This window comes from Malaya genurostris, chromosome 3 (assembly GCF_030247185.1).
Source record: "Malaya genurostris strain Urasoe2022 chromosome 3, Malgen_1.1, whole genome shotgun sequence".
Taxonomy (NCBI): domain Eukaryota; kingdom Metazoa; phylum Arthropoda; class Insecta; order Diptera; family Culicidae; genus Malaya; species Malaya genurostris.
The window spans coordinates 129,514,034-129,532,114 of record NC_080572.1 but is presented as its reverse complement, the minus strand read 5'-3'; positions in this window follow the sequence as shown (position 1 = coordinate 129,532,114).

The window sequence follows — 18,081 nt, the reverse complement described above, 5'->3', positions numbered from 1 at the left end:
TATATATATATATATATATATATATATATATATATATATATATATATATATATATATATATAATATACTATGCACCAAACCTCTACAAATTCGTGCCACCATCCCGGCTGGAAATCAAAGCATTAGTTAACACTGCTTTTCAACTTTGCTCACTGAACCGCTTCCTTCCAACGAGAGTGCGGAGAACCAAAAAAGAATGCAGAAAAACCATCAGCATAGAGGACCAAAACTTCCATGTGTATGTCTCCATACACCGCGTGAGAACAGGCATAAAACGAATTTCAACGTTGAGCCTTGTTGATGGATGTCTCTCGAAAGTTGTAGAATTTGAAAGGAGAAACTGTTCTTTGTGGTAAGCCATTCTCTGCTTGAAGAGAGTAGAACAGCTACCGATGCGAGCATACGGGTACATCCACGAGAGAAAATGTCATGAGAGCTATGACATTTATATCCGCTGCAGTCACGGTAAAGTTCATTCGGCGACAGCTACCATTTGTGCGGTTTGACTGTCTGCTGTTTCGTGTCATTCTCCGGTACCGTTCGCAACCCTGGTCACGGGAGTTCGCTGCCTATCCCGGGGTTTCATGCACTTTACCCAAAATTGTGAGAAAACGGAAATTCCAAGAACATACGATTGTAGATAATTGTTTTTTCTATCGATTCGTATATAATTTGTGCCTGATAAACGTTTTTATCGAAAGATTTCGTGCGAGTTATAAAAATAAATGAGTTTTTCCTTATTATATTTATATTTATTGGGGTGTGCAAAATGCCACATGCGGTAGACGCTAACAACATTTCTTTTGTTTTCGTTGTCCGTTCTCTCTGCGTATACGTTGAATATAGATGAGTAGAAAATGTAAGTAAGTATTACTACTTTGTAAAATAATTTCTATTCGTGTTTCAGTAGCACCAGAAATCAGTAATGATTTTCATCGCTACTTTTTCGTAAACAAATTATGTTTGGATACAATATATGTCATGAGAAAATAAAGTATCATTTTATTGGCCAATGTGTAAGTTCAATTCGAATCTATCAAACTGTCATGATGTTGTTATTGCCATGTGTGCTGTGTTTGAATTTTTATAGAAACTGAAAATACTGCTCTAAGAGGGGCGAAGTTTTTTATAGTTATCTGAACATATACAGGTTTCTTATGAGACCGGCAGATATTCTCCCCAATCAGTTGTTGAATCCCGATAAAAAGCTTTCTTTGCGTCAATAAGATTGTAGCACCAGCCATGGTATAAATTTGTACGCTAAAAATCACCTTGGAAATCTGTTGAAATTGTTAACGGTTGGTAAAGATTCACAAAAGGAACGTAAAATCAAGACTTTGGCTTGAATTCGATTTACATTTCAGTCATAATTTATACGATTCATCTTGCATTGCAACACCATAACAACAGTTGATGCAGTCAAAAAAAAAAGGCGGGTGAGTAATGTCAGAGACATAACTGGATGTCGTGAATACGAAAAAACTGACACGCTCCCATCACTTTTCCGAATATCAGTTAGTTGATTGATTGTATGAATTGTGCAAGCTTTCCTCTTTTTCACTAATAGAATTTGAAGCGATACACCTACATTAAAGTACAGATTAGTTACATTAAACAGCTACTATTCTACAACTATATATTCCAAACTTGAAACAATTCCTTTTTAATTTGCTAATATAGGAAGCTAGGTACAACAAATTTGTAGTTTATTTTTATTGAAGCTATGAAGTTCGAAGATATCTGATTCTTCTCGAAATTCCAGTACGAGACAATTGCAATGGCCTGGTCTGAAATGTATCTACGATCTTCGGTATGCAAGAGTGATTCTAATAATAATAATAATGATAATAATAATAATAATAATAATAATAATAATAATAATAATAATAATAATAATAATAATAATAATAATAATAATAATACAGATTAATCTGAATATATGGCAACCCTGTTTCGCAAGGCATATTTTCACACGACCCCATACTAGTATAAAGATGTGTTCAACATTCGCTTTCGCATTGCCGTTCGTAATTGAATGTGTTAGTAATGGTACAAATCTGCTTTTCTACCTACGTACGTACGTACAGAGTAGCTGCTTTAACTTAAATGACGCTATTTCTCACATCACATTTCCTTTTATACGAGCTAGTGGTAGCGGTGGACGGACTTCCCCTTTGTTAGAATTCCTTTCCTATACGCAGAACGGGAAACAGTGAAACGATATAAAAGAGAGAGTTAGCAGAGCGGCAGCCAGAAATAAATATTATGATTAAACATTAGTATGTAAAACAAGAGTAACTAAAACACCTAATATTAATAACGAATCGTATGAACAACAAAGATGAAAGGCCAAAGGGTCAAAACACTTGTACTGTAAAATGTTGATGTAATACACAAAAATAAGATTAATAAACAGATATTTACGCAAAAAAAAAAAAAATGAGCGGCAGCCAGTACTGAATTGGTCGTCGTCGACGACGACTCGTCGAGCTGTTGACTGCGTATTGTGGAATTTTTACGCAGAAACACGCACACAGGAGGAACAGTTAAGGGCAAGGCAAAGTCCCGCTTAAACCGTGCTGGTCTGAAGTGCCCAGTTGGCGGCAGAATCCATCGTTTGCCTCGGAAGGGGAACTAGGCCGAGCGTGTAGGTGCTGGTGCATCGGTCTATCTGGCGGCAGTGATGGAGTACTTGGTTGCCGAAGTGTTGGAATTGGCCGGTAACGCTGCCCATGACAACGAAAAAGAAAATCATCCCTCGCCATCTGCAGCTGGCCATCCGTTGAAAACCCCGTCCTTTTCAGGATGACCACATCACTGTGATAAAGAAATATTTAGAATTGCTTTAAGTTTAGCCAGTTCTGATACGCCTGGAAAGTAGAATGCGCAAATCAAGTGGAAACATTTGTTCTAACAATTTTTGTTTTCGGCCGCATACTAAAGTAATCGCGACAAAAATACATATTGATCTGTGGCAACTCTGTTTCGCACGGCATATTTGTATACTAGTATAAAGATGTGTTCAAAATCATCACTTTCGCTTTCGCATTGCCGTTCGTAATTGAATGTGTTAGTGACGGTGCAAATTATTTTAACTCCCATCTTGATGAATCTTTTGGTAGGAAATATTGAGATCTGAGATGGTTCTCGTGTGTGTCTTGTTTCGGCAATGGGCCTTGCTGGACTTTTTGGCTGCCTTTTTCGGTGTCATTGTGCTGACGATGTCTCGTGCATTCATATCGGGAAACAATGAGACGACAGGTCCTAGATGTTGCTGTCGTGTGTCTTGTTTCTGGAAGAGTTGCTCAGCAAATGGTAGGAAAAATGATCCATTCAACTTTTATATGGATGCTCTTGTATAGATACAGACATCTCGCGTTCTGATTGGCTGGTGCTGTCATGGGTTAAATCAAACAGGTTTTTCAATAGTGTACTATTGAAAAACTTCAATAATGTTGTAATACACGTTCAAGTTGAAGATTTTCGATTCTATTGGTAGTTAGATTATATAAATCCTTCTACAGATCACTGAGCTATGAGCTTTCAAAATACGAGAAAGGCAAACGCGCCTTATGAATTATCTTCTTTGATACTCGTTTATACCAAACATTTCAGAAAAGTTTAATTGTGAACTATTTAAGAATATGTCACACAACTGAAAGTTTTATCATAAAATTGTGATCATATTTCCGATGGCATGTAGCAAGAATTATGTTGATTCGTTAGATATAACAGGAGATATTCACGATCAAAAACTTATCACTCTCTCAGAGGGTAAATTTTGAAAAGGCGCCCCATAGTAAAGTAAGTCGTATTCACGACAAAAGAAATGTGAAGCAAGTTTGAATTATTTCTAACAGCTTATTAAAAATTTATGAGATATGTTAGAAAGACAGCATCACACAATGAAACAGCTCTGTTTTTTTTTTCAAACATTGGATAGATTGTAATTCTCAATTATATCCAAAACAGCGCTCATGGAAAATTCTTAGAAATAATTGACCTGTTCTAATTCAGTACTTAGAAAGTGAGGATTTTCATATAATCAATATTTTCTTCGGAGTATTTAAGCTAAACTATAATAAAAGGCAACAAATAACTTCAGAAAATCTTGATATTATTAAGATGATCCTTGTTTGCTACGATGTTTCATCTACTCGTGAACTCAATTTGATTTCTCAGAGGGAAATCGATTGAAGGCTATTGAAATTTAGATCGATAAAAACTCAGTTTTCACATTTCATTTCCATGTAGGTTTGTAAAAATTGATTTCGTCATCTTCTATTTTCACACAAGTAATGGTATGGATCATGATCAACTAAATCGAGCGAAATATGCGATTGAGTTTCTTTTCAAAGTCTTTCGATGTCATCTTTTCTTTCCAAGCAGCCTAAATTGCAGGGCAAAATCGATATCAATTCCTAAGTAATTACAAATCCACAACGATCCACTCTCAATGGTATAGTTCTACCAAACAGTGAGGCGTCGGCCGATTTTTTTTTCAATTCAGAATTGATCTACTTGTTTCCTGCTCCAAATGGTAAAAAGACGTATGGCTTTTCCATTGCAGAGCCCGCAACTCGTAAACGTGGTGAAAATTGTTCATCAGAATTTATTCAGAAAATATAAATTTATTATTATTTGATTTTTCTTGATCATTTGTAATAAATCTCTTGTAGAAAAAACATTAGCGGATTGATGTTCTCCGCAAGGTAAAAAACGATAAGCCGAATTGAGAACCTTGCTGTAAAAAATATTTTTCTGCTGAGTCCGCATAGTTTTGAACACCTCATAAAATTGCAGTACTGATAGTGCTGATGACAGGAAATTTTATAAGTGTAATGACAGAAGAGTAAATTGAAGTGAAGTATGGGAGAATAGAAACGAACTTTTTAGGGGGCCCGTAAATTCGAAGATTTAAAATTTTTTGTTTGTTAAATTAAAAATTTTTGTTTCGAAAATTCGAAGATTTAGGAATGATAAAGGATAATGGATAATGCATCTGGGTATTGAATTCTCTGCGGAGAAAACAAAGCTGGTCACCTTTTCAAGAAAGCATGATCCCGTACAGCTTCATATGACGAAAAAAATTATCGCGCAAGTTATATCTTTCAAATACCTCGGAGTGTAGTTTGGAATGTGATGGAATATGGATGCGTTTGCTTTCGTTTCACTGCAAACTCTCATAATATCAAACTTGAGCGAATTCAGCACCGTTGTTTGCGAATTGCCTTAGGCTGCATGCATTCGACACATACAATGAGTCTTGAAGTTCTGGCGAGAGTTCTTCCATTGAAAGATCGTTTTTGGGAGCTTTCATCACGCCTCCTGATAAGATGTGAGGTACTGAATCCCCTGGTTATTAGTAACTTCAAAAGGCTAGTTGAACTTCAATCTCAACCAAGATTCATGACAGTATATTTTAACCATATGTCACAGGAAATCAACCCTTCAAGGTATATTCCTATCCATGTCAGCCTCCTAAATATATCTGACTCAACTATATTTTTCGACACATATAACAGAGTTAGCAGCAGCAGACACGATATAGCAGAGTTAGTAGCAGTGTTTATTATAGCTTGAGTGTAATCGTCACATTATCTCCCAACCATTATTTCCTCTTCACAGATAGTCTGAGTGGAGTTGAAGCCATTCACTCAAGCATAACTGGCAAGAATGAGCCGTTTCTCTTGGGCAAAATAAAACAGTGCCTGAGCGACATATTGAATAATAATTAACAAATCACTATAGGATGCGTTCCAGCTCATTGCTCCATTCCATGCAATATAAGAGCCGCTTTTAACGAATTCTTCTTGGGATAAAGGTGATCTGGGTCGGTGGATGCATTCAATTATTCTTAAAATATCGACAAAGGCATGGTTCAGGGGACTGGATGTGAGTAGGGATTTCATTCGTGTGATGTCAAGACTCATATCCAATCGCTACACGTTATATGCACATCTCTTTAGAATTGGACTTTCCTATACTAGTGCTTGTGGCGAAGGTTCTCGCGATATTGATCACGTCATTTGGACATGCGTGGAGTATCTTGATGTCAGATCTCAACTATTAAATTCCTTGCGTACCCAAGGTAGACTATCCAATGTCCCAGTTCGAGACATTCTTGCTTGTCGTGACCTTTTGAGAGTTAGTTCTGACAAGCACTACTGCAACCATTAGTTCATCCAATAGCAAAATTTTAATAAAAATGATGTTCTGATAAAAACAAACTCAAAATAGGTTACGAAATCAACAACAAAATGTATAAAAATTTCAGCTAATTTTATAATTTATATTTAAAAAATAAGAGGAATATATTTTATTAAACTCAAATCTTTGTGACTATATTAGTATTATATTAGAATAAGAATTCTATGTAAAAGTGATGCAACGACGAAGAAATACTCAAATTGACATTGTTACACTAAGTACCATACATCTGAAACGTGTAGTTGGATCCGAATGAAAGTTAAGATATTTTTATGGAATTTTAACACCATTGATTTGAATCCAAGCTTGTAAACATCGGTTCATAGATCTCCGAGAAAAGTGAGTGGCTATAATACCTCAGTTGCGTCCTTCCATAACAATTTTTAAAGTGAATTAGGACAGTATTTTTGGCTGTTCTCAGAAAAAACGTGCGATATTAATATTTTCTGTAGATATCTAAAGATATCTGATGTGAAATCTGAAGAGAAGGATAATGAAAAATCCGTAGATGTACGAATAAATGCATAAGGTTGGCTTCGTTTCTTACATATCCTTCCACCGAGAGTAACAGAAAGAAAGACAGAAAGAAAGAAAGAAAAAATACAAACAATATAGGCATTGAGAGTTGCGCAAAACCTGCCGGCCAACGGTATCCTGTTGCTACGCTACGTTCGTATACACATACCAGCAACATTTGAGCTGAACTCTGCATAAAAGGATTCGGATAGTTGTGCTTGAACCGACGCCTGTTCAGTTGCATTTGGATTCGATATTCGTTCGCATCGTGAAAATCGCTTCGTTTGTTTTGGCCTTTCTGTTTCAACAGACTTCGCAGCCGAATTTTAGTGTACAGAATCATTGCATGGCTAGTACTATGGATCCTACTGGCACTAAGAATCCTTCCAGGTCGGGGCTCGAACATACGACAACTGGCTTATAAGACCAGCGTCCTGTGCATTTAGCCGCCAACCCGGGACAAAAACGTTAATAAACTAATGTTATTTTCGCTTGATGCCAATCATAACCCAGTTTCCGCCTTAACTGCTGTCAAATCATCTGTTAGCAGCTTCGAAACTAGCACAAATCTCCAAATATCACGGGGAACGAGCCATTTGAGCTTTGTTCTGATTCCTGATTATCCCTTTGCTAAGTGCGAAACCAACACAGTTTCGTGAAAAGTGTTTGTACCCTGAGCCTGTATTAGTTTTTTCACTACTACATAAACTACATAATAAAAAATCGAGCTACATAAGAAAAATACATAAGAAAAATCATTAAATGTAAACTACATAAGAAAAATCATTTAAAAAGACTAGGTTTCAATAACAGAAATAGACTACTAACAAAATTCTAGTCTAAACGTTTCCACTGCTTTTGGTATCTGAGAGACCGTATACTCCTGTCAATGGTACTGATTAAGATGTGTTCAATAAAAAATCAGCATTACCCATCTAAGCAAAACAATTAAAACGATTCTTGGCTCTCAATTATGATATGCCTTTTTCAATATTTCCATCTGAATGATATTCAGATGAATATTATGAAATCATACGCATCCTATAATATTTCAAATCGTATAAAAATTAAGATAAATTTATATTCAACTGGTAACAGTAGTATTACTTTGATGACCTATTGAAAACAAAATCATCAATACGTACTGCAATGGACTAGACATCAATGAATAAAAAATGTTTTTTTAATAGAATCTACCGACCAAAGCTCCTCGTCTAATCATCTAAGTTCTACACTAGAATCATCCGACAGGTAATTTCACACACTAACACACACACACACACACACACACACACACACACACACACACACATATATATATATATATATATATATATATATATATATATATATATATATATATATATATATATATATATATATATATATATATATATATATATATATATATATATATATATATATATATATATATATATATATATATATATATATATATATATATATCAGTAGAAATTCGACACATACAAGACGGGTTCATCATTTTGCATCAAAAAAACACTCTAATTGGCACTCGTTGAATGGATATAGAATTGTAGAACCAGACTATCTCTTGGCGTGGGAAATCGCCGCTAGGCATTCTAAGACTTGTGAAAACTGCGATTTATATCCAATTGCTGAGTCCGCTTCTTGTGTGACGATGGTTGACAAAATACATTTCAAATGTGCAGGATGTTCGCAATCATTTGTGGGGTATTACTCAAATCCTATGAAAAAAAAACAACTAGCGAAGAATGTAGTCTTCGGCACGATAACAAGTGGTCAAACCTATACATCCACTTTAACACTTCTGTCATCATTAAATATTCGGATGATGGCCGAATGTACCTTTTATAAACTAGAGCCATTAATAGACGACGTATTAGACCATAAATTGAACGAATCTTTCAGCCGTGCGAGAGTCCAGGAAAAAGAAATAGAATTTGATAATGGAAAAACCGATAACGAAGGGTTTCCGCTCGTTGCAGTATCGGCTGATAGCGGTTACAGTAGCCGCTCATATGGTACAAAATATAATGCAGCTTCGGGTTGTGCTCCAATCGTTGGAGAAGAAACTGGCAAAATTTTGTATGGAGGAGTTCGAAATAAAGATTGTGTCATTTCTGATAAGGAAGAAAAAATACAACGAACTATACGCCACAACTGTTATCGAAATTTTAGTGGACCGTCAGGAGCCATGGAAACTGACATAATAATTGAAGGGTTTCAAAACGTGTATGCACAAGACAGCATAAAAATGACACCAGTAATATTCGACGGTGACTCCAAAACATTTTATAAATTGAAAGATCGTCTAAGTTGGGAAGCACAACTCGAGAAGCAGGAATGCTGCAACCATGCTGTTCGAGCGACTAATAAGCGGTTGCTGAAGGTAAGATTTTCCAAGTGAAGTAAATGATTACATATTAATGTACTAGTAGATTACACAGTTTTCGATTTTCATAATCCGCATGGAAATATTGACTTGTTTCATAATCCGCATGGAAATATTGAATATATTTAGTAAAACACCTTTTAAATAAATGTGGTTTTTGCTGCGTTAAAAAATTTTATTTCTTTCGCCACATTTGAATCTGTATTTTTCAAAAGAAATGAAATATAGATTAATCTATGCATGTGATAACTCTGTTTCGCACGACATATTTCGAAACGACACCCATACTAGTATAGAAATGTGTTCTACACAATACTTTCGTTTTCGCATTGCGTGAGACCGCTGAATGTCGTAATTGACGGCGCAAACTTTTTTCAACTTCCATTTTGATGAACCTGATGCTGTTGGTAAGGCATGGAGAAAATTCAATTAATTCTTTGTGATGATCTGTGGGACTGGAAAGTGTCTTGAATTGTCACGAGCAACCGGATATGCAGTCTACCTTCAAATATTCCTTCAATGCCATTCGCTTCTTTAAATGAAGTCGATTTAGGCGATATAACTGAAAATAAAATGATCTACCTACAAGATCAACTTTTTCAAATGGTCATCCAAATGAATTCGACTTCATCACTTTTTGAAGCATTTCAAATCGGATGGAAATTTGCAAATAATATTATAATGAATTTAAAATTTAACAGTGATGTTAAATAATTATTTGAATATTTTAAATTGGAATGCTCGATCTTTGAAATCGAGTGAAGATGAATTTTATAATTTTCTCAAAGTTCACAAAATTCATATTGCCATTGTGACAGAAACTTTTCTTAAACCAAATGTAAAATTGAAAAGTAATCCACATTATGTGGTTCATCGATTTGACAGGTTTACTGGAATTGGTGGTGGAGTTGCCATTTTTGTCCAACGGCAAATTAAACATCGAATTTTACCTTCTTTCAATACTAAAGTTATTGAAAGCTTGGGAATCGAAGTTGAAACCATTCATGGAATTTATTTCATCGCTGGAGCATATTTGCCATTCCAATGCACCGGCGAACAATTAAATTTCTTTAAAGGCGATTTGCAAAAACTTACAAGATATCGATCGAAATTTTTCGTAATAGGGGACTTAAATGCTAAGCATGTCCAGTGGAATTGTAGGCAAAATAACAGTAATGGTAAAATACTTCATAATCAACTCTCAGCTGGTTACTTTACAGTTCTTCATCCCAGTAATCCTACTTGTTTCTCTTCCGTGAAAAACCCGTCTACAATTGATCTGGTTCTAACAGATCAAAGTCACATTTGTAGTGAACCGATTACTCATGCTGATTTTGACTCAGATCATCTTCCTGTAACATTCAGACTTTCCAACGAAGCTATAATTAATCCAATTAGTTCTATTTTCAACTATCATAGAGCTAATTGGTTGGATTACAGATCTCACATTGAAAATCATGTGGATGATGAAACTATTTTAGAAAATTCTGCGGACATCGACACAGCAATTGATAATTTGAATCATTATATTATCGAAGCTAGAAATCTTTCAGTTCCCAAAGCTCAAACTAAATTAAATTCTCCTATCATCGATGACAATCTTCAACTGCTCATTCGGTTGAAGAATGTTCGTCGACGACAATATCAACGTTCTCGTGATCCTGCTATGAAAAACATAGTTAAGGATTTACAAAAAGAAATTAAACATAGATTTACTCTTTTGCGAAATGAAAATTTCGCTAAAGAAGTTGAACAAATTAAACCATATTCTAAACCTTTCTGGAAACTTTCTAAGGTTCTTAAGAAACCTCAGAAACCAATTCCTGCTCTCAAGGAAGGAAATCAAATACTGCTTACAAATGGCGAAAAAGCTCAAAAACTTGCTCAGCAGTTCGAGAGTGTACACAATTTTAATTTGAACGTTGTGAGTCCTATTGAAAATGAAGTCTCACTGAAGTATGATCATATTTCAACCCAAGTGTTATCACACGATGACATTATTGAGACGAATTTTGATGAAATTAAATCAATTATTAGGAAACTCAAAAACATGAAGGCTCCTGGTAATGATGGAATTTTTAATATTCTTATTAAAAATCTTCTCGATGTTGCCTTGAGACTCCTGGTTAAAATTTTCAACAAGTGTTTTTCATTAGCTTACTTCCCAAAAAGATGGAAAAACGCTAAAGTAATTCCTATCCTAAAACCTGATAAAAACCCAGCAGAAACATCAAGTTATCGCCCAATTAGCTTACTTTCTTCTATCAGTAAACTTTTTGAAAAAATTATCTTGTTAAGAATGATGACTCATATAAATGAGAATTCAATTTTTTTACCAGAGCAGTTTGGATTTCGTCATGAACATTCAACTACTCATCAACTTGTCAGAGTAACGAACATGATAAAATCAAATAAATCTTCTGGATTATCCACTGGAGTTGTTCTTCTAGACATAGAAAAAGCATTCGACAGTGTTTGGCACAAAGGTTTAATAGCAAAAATGTCTGATTTCCAGTTTCCTATTTATTTGATCAAAATGATTCAAAATTATTTAACTGATCGTACTTTTCAGGTTAGCTATCAGAATTGTCAATCTGAATTGCTACCCGTACGAGCCGGTGTTCCGCAGGGTTCGAGTGTAGCTCCAATCTTGTATAATATTTTCACTTCTGATCTTCCAAGTCTACCCGTTGGTTGTCAGAAATCGCTATTCTGTGACGACACAAGTCTGTTAGCCACAGGTAGAAATCTAAGAGTGATCTGCAGTCGCCTACAAAGAAGTTTAAATATTTTCAGTGATTATCTGTCAAAATGGAAAATTAAACCAAATGCAGCAAAAACGCAATTAATTATCTTTCCTCACAAGCCAAGAGCTTCTTTTCTAAAACCAAACAATAATCACATTCTCAAATTGAATGGCTTGGAATTGACATGGTCTGATCAAGCTAAATACTTAGGTTTAACGTATGACAAAAAACTCACTTTCAAGGATCACATTGAAGGAATCCAGGCAAAGTGTAATAAATATATTAAATGTTTATATCCTCTTATAAACAGAAATTCTAAGCTCTGTCTAAAAAACAAATTGTTAATTTATAAACAAATTTTCAGACCAGCCATGCTTTATGCGGTACCAATTTGGTCAAGCTGTTGTTCCACCAGGAAGAAAACGCTTCAAAGGATTCAGAATAAAATTCTGAAAATGATTCTGAAGCGTCCTCCCTGGTTTAGTACAAATGAGTTACACAGACTCACAAATATAGAACCATTAGATGTAATGTCACATAATATTATAAGCAAATTCCGACAAAAATCGATGCAATCTTCAATTGAATCGATTCGCTCTCTGTATTAGTTAGTAAGTTAGTATATAAGTTCCTTTTCCCCATTACACAATACAAGTAGGTTTAGAATTTTCCCTACACAAAAATCTCAGAATTGCGGAAGCAAATAATGTCCTCATGGTAATAACCAAATCATATATATAATAGGGCTGAAAAGTCACCACTTGTGGCTGAACACCCAATTTAAATCTTAATAATTTAATTTTAACTCATATTCCAATAAATAGTTATTTAAAAAAAAAAAAAAAAAAAAAAAAAAAACCGGATATGCATGTAGACAGAACTGAGATGGCTCTTGGTGTGTACACTCGGTAAACTCGTCCGAAATTTGATTCGGAATATATTGTGATCTCGAATTAGACTTCATAGAAGATGAAACAATCCATTTCGGGCAGAATCAGTAGGTACAATTGGGACTCACAATGAATTCCTACTCAAATACCGGACAACTTAACAGAACAGTGCTCTCATGACGACTGACGACTTCCACTGGCAGGCTTTTGGTGTTCTGCAATTTTGCTGTTCGGCGTTCGCTTTATTACAAAATCGTGAGGCCGTCGATGTTGCTCTGCCGTATATCATGCTTCGACGACCGTTGCTCAGCAAGTGATGGAAGAAAGTAGAATGTTCATCTTTTATACCGATGCAGTAGTACAGCAGCATATATTGTGTTCTCTTCCTCAGAACGCGTTCTGATTGGCTGGTGCTGACATCGGTCAAACCAGGGTTTTCAATGTTTTTGCAATACGCGTTCAACTTGAAAAATTTCGAATCTATTGGTAATTAGAATGTATAAATTCTGCTACAGATCACTGAGCTGTGAGCTTTCAAAATACGAGAAAAGTACACACGCGACATGAGTTTTCCACTTTTATACTCGTTGGTACCAAACATTTCAGAAAAAATAATTTTGAATTGTTTGAGACTATGTCACACAATTGGAAATTTTATCACAAATTTATGAACATATTTCCGATTTTAGGTAGCAAAAATTATGTTGATTCGTTAGATACAACAAGAGATATACACGATCAAAAACCTATCACTCTCTCAGAGAGTAAATTTTGAAAAGGCGCCTCATAGTAAAAACTATGTTTTATTCGCGACAAAAATGTAACATATGTAACATACTATGTAAAAACCTATCTCTACCTTTGAATCATGAAGGCCGTAAAAAAGATATGCAAAAGATTCTTTCAAATACCAATCTCCAAATTGATTATATGTACTATTTTTTCTGAATACTATATGCATTTCTAAACAACATATCAATAAATACATGAATTCAAATTATAGTTGAAGTTGAATTTGAATAATGAAAATGTCGTCCTTTATGGCAAAATAAAAATATTTGAGTCTAATGTTCTACCACGTATAACAACAATCTTATAATTTATTGTATCTTATTCCATGCTAGTAAATTAGTGCGATACTAAAATGTATTATTACAGCTTTCAGCAGGAAAAACATCGGAGTCGAAAAAAATTTTAGAAAGTAAAATTTACCGACTCGGGAAAGGAGCTCGAAGCGCTATTCAATATTGTGCAATTAACAACAACAGTGCGGATGAACTTAGATCCGACTTTCGGAACATACCATACCACGTTTTTGGAATACACGAAAATTGTAGGTATTATTTTTGTAAACAAAAAGAGTCTCACGAAACGGAACCAAATTATGACGACGAAGATTCTTATGATATAGAGCTTATGGAAACGATAAACCTTCTGAAACTGAATTCTGAAACAAATGAATCCGAACAAAATACAGTTTCAGAGGAATTCAGTATACCATTAGAATGTTTAGATCCAAGTTCACAGAAATCCGAGTATGATATTTTAAGCCAAGAAGGACTTTTTGAAAAGATTTCTCAAATATTCGAAGATCTAGCAGAAAAAGCAGAGCTTCTGATAGGTGGAAAAACTTCGAATGATTCCGAAGCTGTGTTTGCATCCGTGGTTAAGTTTATCGGTGGAAAAAGATTGTACCTCTCATCGCGTGGGTCGTATGAGCGCAGAGTGAAAATAGCTTTCCTTCAATACAACGAAGGGTATAGTTGGCAACAAGAGATATTTAAAACATTTGTCGGATGTAATCCTGGTTTAATTTATGAAAAATATTTAAAGCAAGCGATTACTCAGAATGTATATAACAACACCAGAAAATCTGAAGATTCGTATCAGCGACGTGCCAAAAAAAACACTCAAAAGCAATGATTACGTATCCGAACATAGAATAGAACACAGCAATATTATAACCTCTGAAGAAATGGAAAGTTTTGAGAGAAAATATGAGGTAACATTCCACATTCTTTTATTGTATTATAACATACTAAGATCGCAGGTCGTCTGAAGCGTTTACATGTACTCGTTTCGAGTGGTATTCCAAAAGCTTGTTTTTAAACATTAGTTAACTCCGTTTGGTTAGTTGGTTGAATACCTGAAACTTGTTGGCATTGCTTGACGACTTTTAAGATTTGAATGTTTGTTAATTATTCAAACTATAAAATACTCCTTCTGATGCAGATTGACTTGATCATACACGTGTTTCATTCTAATACTCGTGTATCTGATAGGTTACCATGGTGATAGGTTGGTTTTTGAAGTTGTTCGCAGCAAATCAGTTAAGGGGATGGAGAAGAAAGCTGGTGCTTTAATTTCTAAAAAGCAGGTATATTTAACCCTGCGGAGCAACCTAGCGGTACGGAAACTTGTTATGCAGAGATTGGACACAAAGTTCACATCATGTGGAGCATTTATCTGCCCATGTCATCCATTTATTTGTGGAATTCCGGGCGGTAAGTACTTTTAGGAGTCCAAGTTTCTCAATAATGTTTGATGCTCAGAAATATATGATATATACTTGAATAAATATAAACAACAAATTTTAGTGTACTTATAGAAATAATATAAATCAATCATAAAACTATTTTATGTATATAAATTACTTTATGTACCATTTGAATATTGTTAATCTGTTGGTTTAAAAGATCAGGAGGTTTTATGCCTGTTGGAGAAAGAGATTAGATAATTTCAGCTGTAATGGGCTTTTCTCTGCACTTAATAAATAAATAAATAAATAAATAAATAAATAAAAAAATAAATGAATAAATAAATAAATAAATAAATAAATTGATAAATCAATAAATAAATAAATGAATAAATAAATAAATAACTAAGCTGCCAAGCCGCCAAGTAATACCAGAATGACCGATCTTATGAATTAATGAATGGGCTTCACCACTTTCAACAAGATTCGTTCTTGAGCTGCACCCAAACATGCCAGCCACTGGCGAAGCTTGCAAACTTGTGCTCTGACAAAAGCATTTTTATCAGATTAGAATCTAAATATGTAAAAAAATGCATTATCATGGGCAGAGATTTGACTGGGCATTGCAATTTAAATTATCACATGGGTATTATTCAGCGTGCTGAGTATTATTCGTGCGATTTCTGTGAACGCGATTACGGTACTTCATATCATCTAATATATAACTGTTCCGCTTTGACACAACTACGTATCCGGGTTTAAGCTTCTCCATGAATGGTGAAACCTGTGTCTCGGGAGTTTAAATTAAAGGATATTCTATCGTTTCTCACCCAATGTGAAAAAGAGATGTAGTCAGAGGGATGCATCGTTCTTCTTGGATTGAATGATTTCTTATAAGGCGCCAAACTTACTTCTGCTCATGCATTTTGTAATTCGTTTTTCTCGGAGTGCAGAATAGTGTTGGTTTTGTAGAAATTCTAAACGCTTCCAGGGGATTAAGGTTTTATTAAATGAGCATTATGACACCTGCTGATCGTGCAGCATACTTTCAGGAACGGTTTTCTTAGTTTTGTGCTCTTTTTTATACCTTACTCACTTAGCAATGCAATCAATGCTTAGCAATCCCATCAATGTTCCTTTTATCCTTACCTTTCCATCAGGAAAATGATGAGAAGTCACATCAAGGCACAAATCTCCAAATAACCAGGGGAACGTTTTACTTGAGCCAATTAGTTCTGATTCCTGCTATAAGGCTGTGAATATTACGTCTATAAATATAGGGATCATGTTACTTAATGATTCATATAAACACCATGTGCTTTTAGAAATTTATTTATAGAGTTTTTCTTCTAAATTGTAACACTTATTTTCATTTTTCAAAACAGTACAAGTAACTGATAAATTTTGTATTGCAGGCATATCATTGGACCGAATGGAAATTTTCATAATAAAAAAAGCGAAGCGCGGTAAATATTCAAATTTGATAGAAGTAGGAGAAAAAAGAAAAAGTAGCATGTATAACGCTAAGGACGGAACAGTTTTCCCGAAAAAATCAGTGCTGGTTGAAGTTCATAGCTTAATGCATTCGACCAAAGCGTTATCGGCTACAGTCGTGTTCATCGATGCTGCTCATAAGGACTTGATATCAACGAATATAACCTATGATGAGCAGTTTTTTCAAAACAACATACATCCTCAGTTGAAGCTTTTTAAGCCGATATTGGTGGCGCAAAGTATTTCTGCTAATTTGAAGATTCGCAGCTAATCGGTAATAAATCACACATTAACTGTTGTTTTTATTGATTTTTTTTATCCTCAAAAGTTTCACAGAGAATCCGTTAGAATTAGTAAATTGCGGAGTAGAACTCGCACTAGCTGACCGTATGAAAAATCCGCGTGCAGCGAAAATACGTGAGAACTCGAGTGTCCAGGAAATTAACAATTGGTTCGGTCATCCGTATCGTCAATGTAAACTGGATAATTTATTAGCTATATTTTTTATATCGTATATCGTCGATCTCGGGTTTATTACCTATATTATATTTTTTCGTTTTGCATTGGAATATAGTTTAGCCATTTTCATTAGTAAAATTAAATTTGTTTACAATAAATTCATGAACCAGAAAAAATAGAAAAAAATTGGTTCTATGCATACAAGCTAATGTAAGAATCCCAAACACAGTAATATATTGATTTTAACTTTTTAATCAACTAAATATTTTCAAAATATAAAAATAGAAACATCATCAGATAAATTGATGGCCCTTATTACGGGTATCACTAAACGGTGAAAACTAAGTGAAGTCATTCGCCCTTATTCTGAATAACGACGTATTGATTTTTCGATCGAATGTGGTTCGATCGAATCCTAGCTACCTTTGATTTTGCTAGCGTTATTAGGAATATAAATGAAATACGATCGTAAAATCGATACGACGTTATTCAGAATAAAAGCGATTATCACGAAAACGGTAATAATGGCCGATGACTGGTTGAAAAAAATTCTAGCCTGTTCAAGTCAATAAAAAAATTTTTTTCCTAATCCACCTATAAGTGGTCTTATGAAAATATTGTTTATCTTTTTATTAAATAATGTCGGACACAAATTTGAGCTCATTTTTGACACCAATTGATTCAGATTGATTCGAGTAGTTCACAAAAGCATGCTTCAGCGTTTATGTCACAAAGTCGGCATCATTTTTCCAACCAAGCGCCTCGCATTTGCCTTGCATATTTGTATGAAAAGAGTGGTGCTAATCTAAAAACCTGTTTTAATCCACCTAGTGGTGTAATGATGCCTTTCTCATATATAGTATTGTGGTATTCTATTCAAATATGTTTTCTTCG